Below are 9151 nucleotides of genomic sequence, written 5' to 3' on the forward strand. Positions count from 1 at the left end.
AAGAGAGAAAAAGGAAAATAAAAGAAAGACAAAAAAGAAAGAGAAACAAAGAAAGAGAAAATACCTCCTTGAGCCTGGGAGGTTGAGGCTGCCGTGAGCCGAGATTCTGCCACTGCACTCCAGCCTGAGTGACAGAGCTAGACCCTGGGGAAAAAAAAGAACGAAGGAAGGGAGGGAGGGAGAGAGAAAGGAAGAAAAGAAAGAAAGAGAAAAAAAGGAAGAAGGAAGGAAGGAAAGAAGGAAGGGAGGGAGGGATGGAGAGAGGGAAAATATCTCCCTCCACAGGACTGTATGTAGAAGAAATGAAGTAACATTTGTAGAGAACCAAGTACGGTGCCTGGCACAAAATGGCAGCCTCTAAGTGCTCTTTCCCGCCCTCATCCAACCAGGGAGTTATGAAGTAGATTACAGAGCCATGTGGTCTGAGTCTGTTTTTGATAACTTGCACTCAGAACTGAAGAATTTTGTAAAGTTCTGGGACTGTAGAATCACAGAACGACACCCGGTAATCCACAGGGTCATGGAGTAGGTACTCACCGTCAGCTGTGGCCCAGCTCACCACCATGGGTCAGCAGGGTCACCAGCCTCTTTATGCCTTTCACAGTAATGCAGCGGCCAGCTATGGCTATGTGTTCCTCATGCTTTGTGTACATGCCATCATCTCCTCACAACTGCACCAGGTGTTTTTGTCACCATACAGATGAGGAAACCAGCATAGGCCAGGCTTTATCTGTCAGGGGGCAATTCTCACATTCTTCCTTGTCCTACCCCAGGGGCCGGGCCAGCTGTGTAAATCCCATGAATCAGAGAGGGTAGAGGTGCACCAATAAACCAAAAAGCACTGGGATTCCATTTATTTTTCATTTTCAAATAAGTTGCAGAAGTTATGCAGTTCTACATAGCTCCGATCAGACTGTGGATTCTAGATCTTAGAGTGTAAAAAGCCAAAGGTCAAAGTCAAAGTCCTTTCTCTCCTGGCCCCTTTTCACGGATGGGGAATCTGAGGCCCAGAGACGAGTAAGTTCCCATGTTCCATGGCCAGGATTCTGTGCTTCAGAACTGCCTATGTAATTTGTGGGACCCAGTATAAAATGAAAATGTGGGGCCCCTTGTTCAAAGTTATTAGGATTTCAAGATGACAAGAACAGAGCATTAAACCAAGCACAGGGTCTTTCTATGGTTTCACTGCCCATGAAGCCAGCCCTGCTGCCATTTGATCATCTCATTTCTAGAGGAGGGGCAAACACCCAGACAGTGTTGGTCAGGATGGCAGAAGAGAGTAGATGTGGATTTGTGTGTAATCCAATCCCTCTGTAGTTCAGGGAGCCAGTTAGACTCTTCCAAATGCAGAAATGTCCCTCTGTCGTTATCACACAACCCCCTGGTTTCCCCACCTTGCCATGGCCAAAAGGCTTTCAGAGGGAAAAGGCAGCTAAAGAGGTGGATTCTACCACCCAACTGCCACCAAACCAGCTCATGGGCTGTTTCTCTGGACTGCCAGGAATATGGGGGGGCAGAGGCCTACCCCTTGCTCACTTTATGTGCTTACAGAATTTAAAGTCCACCAGCGCTAAAGCCCACTCATACCTAATCTCCACCAAGGGCACTGTCTATGACAACAGAGGTCATCATAGGCTAATAGGACCTTGCCCATCCATGTTCAGTGTTCCTTGTTGGCTAACGTTCACCAGGGTGCAAATGTTGGTTGATATATAATGTTTATCATATGAATGACAGCTTCCACCAATGACCAATATCCACAAAGGGAAAATGTCTGTTGGAGGCAGTGTCTGCTGTATATCAGTGCCCAGTGTTCACTGGTAGCTAATTGCAATTATACTTGCTCTGTGCATCAATACCCAATGTCAGTCCATAGCTCGGCTTCTAACGACAGCAAATGTCTATCCAGTTAAGTCACATGCCCTGTGTTTATTCTTCTCTTTATTTATTTAAGTACTAGTGGTTCTGTCTACAGGGATTATTGTGTTTGTTGAGCTTGGAGGGAAATTCTTCCTGTGTTTATTCTTTAGTTCCCAAACCTATTTATTATTTTCTTTTGCATATCCATTAGATAGTCAAAGTGTTCTGAATTGGAGGTACAAACACATTCATGTTTCTTTTTGTCTCTCTTCCCTCCCTCCCTCCCTCCCTCTCTTTCTTTCTTTCTTTCTTTCTTTCTTTCTTTCTTTCTCTCTCTCTCTCTCTCTCTCTCTTTCTCTCTCTCTCTCTCTCTTTCTTTTTTCAGGGTCTTATTCTGTCACCCAGGCTGGAGTGCAGTGGCGTGATCATAGCTCACTGTAGCCAATCTCCCATGCACAAGCAAGCCTCTTGCCTCAGCCTCCTGAGTAGCTGGGACTACAGGCATACGTCACCATGCTCAGCTAATTTTTTAATTTTTAGTAGAAAAGGTCTGGTCTTGAACTCCTGAGCTCAAGAAATCCTCCCACCTCAGCCTCCCAAAGCATTGAGATTACATGTGCAAGCCACTGTGCCCTGCCATGTTTCTTAATATATGCACATATGTATATGTAACATATAAATAATTACATACATAATACAGGAAGACACAGAAATAATTACATACATGATACAGGAAGACACAGAAAAAGAGAAACTGGTCTGATACCAGAAGTATCAACTCAGGAACAATTTTCTACTAGCTGAGCCTCAGAAGCAGCAACTTTTCCAAAGTGAAGTGATGAATGGAGGCGCCAGCCCTCCTCCTCAGGTTAAGAAAGGCAAAGAGCCCTGCTTTTGGCTGTAAAAAGCCAGGTTCCCTAATCAGGTGAAGGCCTGAGGCAGGGACTCCTTAGGGCAGTGTAACTAGTAGCCAAGGCACAGGCTCCAAAGGGAGGTTGCCTGGGCTCAAGCCCGGCTCTGCCACTCACAGCTGGGTGTCCCGGGGTGAGCCTCTCAGCCCCTCGTTCAGCCTCAGTTCCACATGTGTAAATGGACGTCTAGTAGCTACCTCACAGGGCAGTTGTTGAAAATAAGCTAATGCTCCTAAAACCCTGAGAACAGTGCTCTGTGTATGATAAGTGTTCATAGACGTCACATTATTTATTTATTTTGAAAATTCTTCTTTTAGTCAAACTTATAAGTTTTCTGTGGCTCAAAATATTCTCAACCAGGGTTTCTTTAGTGGCCATCAGCTCCCAGGGGGTGATATCATGGAAGCTGTTATGCTTAGGAATTTGTTTAAAAAGACGTCCTGCCCTGTGCTCCAGTACATTTCAACACCACCCAGCCACACAGCCGCCTTCTGGCCCAACACTCTTAAAGACACAGTGCTTAGGAAATGTCCTCATGCCCCTTTCCTGAGGCAGGTTTGCCACTGTTTCCCCAGGCCTGGCAGTCACAGATGGCAGTCACTGACCTGCTGTGATTTGAGAGATGGAGAGAAAACCTTCCACTCTTCTTACTCTCCCTAATAGCCTCAGTCTCTGCCTTCAGTTCCACATTTCCCTTTGGCGTAAGCTATGATTGTCGTCCAAGGCCCCTCCTAGATAGGCAAGGACTCATGATACTAAGAGTGTGATCAGGGGATAGAGATGAGATGTCTGGGTTGGATGCGGGAGTGGGGTATTTTCTAACTAATGGGGTGCAAGGGGTACCTGAGCATGCTCTCAAAATGTGTTATACCCTAAAAAATGTTTTTAAGGTAGTGTGTTGGTATAACAGTTGTTAAGACCATGATGCTAGAGGCAAGATCGTGGGATCCATAGAGAAGGTAGTTGAAGGGTAGGGCCTTTTATTCACATATATGCTGCCTTCTCCACCAACTGATGTGATATCCTTTTATATTCATGACTCCCTTCTGAGGATTTACACCCTTGTATTTGTACTCCTCTTGAGTCTGGGCTGGCCTGTGACTTTAATCAGTGCAATGCAGAAGTGGTTCAGTGCCAGTTCTAAGACTACAAAGAGAAAGAAAAGTTCAACCTTCCAATATCCCAGCAGACGTCAGGCCCCAGCTGTGTCACCAGCTTCACGCCCATGAGTGACCACAACAAACCCAGCAGAACCAACCAGCCCATCCCAGCCCTGGTTGCAGAATCATGAGTAAATAAAATGGTTGCTGTTCTAAGCCATCGTGCTTTGGAGTGGTTTCTTATATGTCAGTAGATGACTGAAACAACCAAAGCCACAGCCTCCGCCTCCCCCAGCCCCATTCCCCCACTCCTCCCCACTTGCTAACCTCACTGGAGCCCTGAGACTTGGGCAGCTGAAGATGCAGAAAAGATGCCAAATGAAAAAGCCACCCTCCTTGACAACAACCCAGCTGAGGGGAGCAGGCAGAGAGGGGCGGTTGAAGGAAGCACGCTGCCTGGTGTTTGAAAGCATATGAGGGGCTGCCCTGAGCGCATCTCCTTACATTCTTGTCTCAAGACCACCCAGCAGGCATGGCCCCTCCAGGTAGCCTTGCACTCTCCTCCCGGACCCCTCCCCAGTCCCCAGACAAACCCACCTCTCCCTCCTGGACTCTCCATGGGTCCCTTCTCCCCACCTGCTGCTGGGATCAGGAAGAATAAAGACCTGAACTCACTGTCTTGTTTTTTGTTGTTGTTGTTTGCTTGTTTTTTGAGATGGAGTCTCACTCTGGCACCAGGCTGGAGAGCAGTGGCACGATCTCGGCTCACTGCAACCTCTGCCTCCTGGGTTCAAGTGATTCTTCTGCCTCAGCCTCCTGAGTAGCTGGGACTACAGGAACGTGATACCAAGCCCAGCTAATTTTTGTATTTTTAGTAGAGACGGGGTTTCACCATGTTGGCCAGGATGGTCTGGATCTCTTGACCTTGTGATCTACCCGCCTCAGCCTCCCAAAGTGCTGGGATTATAGGCGTGAGCCACTGTGCCCGGATTTTTTTTTTTTTTTTTTTTTAAAGACAGAGTTTGCTCTTCTTTCCCAGGCTGGAGTGCAATGGCATGATTTCAGCTCAATGCTACCTCTGCCTCCGGGGTTCAGGCGATTCTCCTGTTTCAGCCTCCCAAGTAGCTGAGATTACAGGCGCCTGCCACCACACCCGGCTATTTCTGTATTTTTAGTAGAGATGGGGTTTCACCATGTTGGCCAGGCTGGTCTCGAACTCCTGACCTCAGGTGATCCACCCGCTTCAGCCTCCCAAAGTGCTGGGATTACAGGCATGAGCCACCACGCCAGGCTCACTGTCCTGTTTCCATCGGACCAAGGGACTCCCAAGAGGGGAACTGAGGCTAAATGAGGCCAGTCACTGTGTGGGGGCAGGTGGAAGCTGCTCAGAGGGGAGGAGGTGGAGGGGACAGACCAGCACTCCCAGAGGACCCTGGGAAAGGTGTAGCTTTTGGGCGCTTCCCGCAGACTGTGGGCAAAGTCATACTTAGTGCAAGCTTTAAATACTCTCCCCACACACAGACACAAACACTGTCATTCCTGGACTTGCCCCACCCACCGGTAACATTCGACATCCTGCTCAGACACGTGAGGCTGGTGGGGAGGGGACAGAATGGGTGCATGCTGGGCATGTGGGAGTGAGTCTGGATTCTAAACAGACCTCAGAAGTGACTACACAGACATCCTTTGCTAACATGTTCTAAAGAAGGGTGACCTCAAGGATAGAGGAGGAGAGGGGGAGGAATGAATGCTTCCCTGTCCTCGCACCCACCAGCCTGATTAGCTCCCACTCATCCCTCCTACCTCAGCTGCCATGCCACCTCTTCTGGGAAGCCCTCCCTAACCACCTCCCCTCATCCTACGACAGGCAAAGTTAGATGTTCCTCCTCTGTGCCAGCCCAGTACCTGGTCTTCCCTTCAGAGTGATGCTCATCATATTTACTTTGTGTTTATTTTTCCAGCTTCCACTCATCCCCAGAGGCAGGAACTGTTCCTGCCTTGCTCCCCACAGGGTCCATATCACCTAGGCTGGCGCCCAGCACATAGTTTGTTGTCAATTCATATCTGTAGGATTAATAAATGGGTCTGTTATATCCGTTTTACTGATGGTGAAATGAAGGACCAGAGAGAGTAAGTGGCCTTTCCAAGGCTGCACAACAAGCTTGTGGAAGAAACCACCAAGAAACCAGCTCTTGAGACTTCCAGCATTTGTTCCAGTTCCTCTGCAAGGGAAACCCCCATTCCCTGCTCTCTCTTTTTCCCCTCCTCACAGGCAGCAGGTATGTGCACAGACAGGCCTGGAGCTGGGCTAGGGTAGGAGTCCCCTGTGAGGCTCCACCTCTGCCTCTCCAGCTCCTTGGCCGGGACCCACTTCTGCTCCGACTCTTGCTGGCCATTAAGTCTGTGCCCCGCCTCACTCAGCCCGCCGCAGCCCCACTGCCTGTGGAGAGGTGAGTCCCACCTCTCTGAGCCTGCTCCCTTCCCCAGCCATAAGACGAATCAGCCTAGGAGATTCTGAGGCTCCTTCAGCCGGGAGGGCCTGTGATGCCCTGTGAAGACGGAAGAGGCTGGGGCCAGCTCCATGCTGCCTGCAGCGTGGCTCAAAGCACAAGCCTTCACCAAGCATCAGAAAGGCCCAGAAATCTCATTTTTTCCCAAATGTTCCAGAATTTGACTTCAATGTCACATACTTTTAAAACTTCCTCGTGTGTGGGGAGAGGGTAGGGAGTCTTAGTTTTCAGTTTTTCAAAACAAGCAAATCCAGATGATCTTACTGCATAATCAGGTTTGGGCCACACTTTAAAGTTGACATGGATCTTCCATTTCATACCACACCTCATTTGCTCTGTGCAGCCTTCCTGTGAGGACAGCAGGGCAGGGCTTAGAATCAGCCCATTTCACAGTCAAGGAAAACGATGTCCAGACAGTAGGTGGCAGGGCCTGGGACTTACACTCAGAGGCCCTGTCCCAAATTATGTCTGCTTCCTGCTCTCCACAGAGTGATTTGAGTTGAAAGGAGAAAAAAAAGAAAGAAAAAGAAGGAAAGAAAGAAATTAAGGAAGGAGTGGGAAGGAAGGAAGGAAAGGAGAGGGAAGGGAGGGAAGGAGGGAAGGAAGGGAGGGAAGGGGGGAAGGAATGAAGGAAGGAAGGAAGGAAGGACAGAGAGAGAGAGAAGGAAGAAAAGAAAGAAGAAAAAAAGGTTGCATATAATAACTTAATTGCTAGACCTGCCGGAGGAGCCTGCTTAGCCCTGGCAGGAGGCTAAGTCATTTGGTGGGAAGCCCTTTCTCTAGGGGATGGGGTGAGAGATGACAAGAATAATAAAACTCTGAGACAAAGCCAACAGCATGCTGAGTGGCTCAAAGGATTAGGGCAGCCCAGGGAGTAGGCCCCTGGGTCTCAGCGTGCAGGATTTGTCCCCACATACACGTGAAAGCCATGTGTTTGGCAGAGACACCACAGTCCTAGCCATGGGGCATCCAGAGATGGACTAGAGCCAGCCCTGGCCCCAGTGGCTTTCCATCCCATGGGAGAGTCAGATGACTGCAATACAAGGTGGAAAGTGACTGCATAGGCAGGGCACGAGCTTGAGTTCCCATCTGACAAGACGGGCAAACTAGGTGAAAACTTGCAAGAATGGAGTTGCGGGCGGAGTGTGTTGCAGGTCTCCAACTTGTCACGGAGTTTGTGCCCACCAGAGGGCGCTGCCTTAGACACTCCCGTTCCTTTCTCCGCCCGCCCATTGCTCCCTTTCTCCCTGCCCTGTGCCGGGCTTGTCACTCTATACACAGGCCGGGGGTTAGAGGGGTCCCCACAAGAGGAAAGCGAAGGGCAAGCTCAGACGCAGAAGTCTGATGAGCAGCAGTTTTCAGCAGCCACCAAGGACTCCATCACTTTCACATCTTCCCCTCCGATAAAAGAACTTTCAACCTGGTGTTTTATAGAATTTAAAAAATAATGTTTATTCAGCAGGCCGGGCCTGGTGGCTCATGCGTGTAATCCCAGAACTTCTGGAGGCTGGGATGGGAGAATTGCTTTAGTCCAGGAGTTCGAGACCAGCCCGGGCAACATAGTGAGACCCTGTCTCTAAAATAAATAAATAAATATTTTTTAAAACGTAAAATAACTTCAATAAATAGTTTAGAGGGTCTCCTGTGTCCAGACCCAGAGACAAGTACTAGGGAAAGAGCCATGACCACAGACCACCTTGGTCCCTGATGTCATGGAGGTGGCCATCTACGGGGAGGGCCAACAGTAAACGGGTGCCTGGGCATCTAAGTAAGTGAGGAGATGGTGAATGCTACAAAGAGGGCAAATTGGAGCACAGTAGAGGTGACGGGGGTGCCAGCAGAGGTAACGCGGCTGGGTGCTACTCTCATGTTTGAGCTGAGACTTAAAACAAGGGAGGAAGCCAACCCTGCCGGGACCTGAGGAACCTTTTCCAAGAGAGGAAATCTCGGTGCAAAGACCTCAAGGAGTGAGTGAGCTTGGCACACTCAGGAAGGACGCGAGGCTGGCCGGGGCTTGATGGGAGAATTGAGGGCAGCGAGGCTGGCTGGATAGACCACTGTCAGTGCTGCGGATTTTACTCCAGTCACAGCAGGAAGCCAATTAGAGGCCTTTAGACAGAGGTGACACAGGCTCTGGGGACACTTTACAAAGATTGCCCTGGCTGTGAGTGCCAGAGCAGAAGCAGAGAGACCCATTAGGAAGTCCTTGCCATAAACCAGGAGGGAGATGAGAGTGACTTGATGGTAGCAGTGGTGATAGGAAGAAATGTAGGAATTTGGGTCTGTTTTAAAATAAAAATAAAACTTGCCGATGAAATGACAGGTTATTCGGTGCCAGGCGCTGAGATGTACACTTTGTGTGTATTGACTTATTCATTCTCGCTATATATAAAGCTGTTTTACAGAGGAGAAAATGGAAGCTCAGAGAGGTTAAGTAATTTGCCCAAGGTCCCACAGCCGATAAGTGACAGATTCTACATTTTAAAAACAAGCCTGTCGATTCCAGAGCCCACAAACAGACTGCTCAATGCAGAGAATGGGAAGCAAAAGATTAGACATACAGAATCAGAAATGGAATCCCAGAGTGCTAGTCCAACAATTTTGACGCAGGCTTCAGCCCAGACCAGAGACTTGTCTCAACTGTTTGGTTGTTCTCTTGGCCAAGGACAGCTGCCCTGGGATCCAAAAGCTCATCAGAGAAAGCTCCCAAGAGCTCAAGTCTGCATTCTTCCCCTCCTTGCGTAACCCACTCATGGTCACCCAGCCAGTT

The sequence above is a fragment of the Pan troglodytes genome, chromosome 9 (genome assembly GCF_028858775.2).
Source record: "Pan troglodytes isolate AG18354 chromosome 9, NHGRI_mPanTro3-v2.0_pri, whole genome shotgun sequence".
Classification (NCBI taxonomy): domain Eukaryota; kingdom Metazoa; phylum Chordata; class Mammalia; order Primates; family Hominidae; genus Pan; species Pan troglodytes.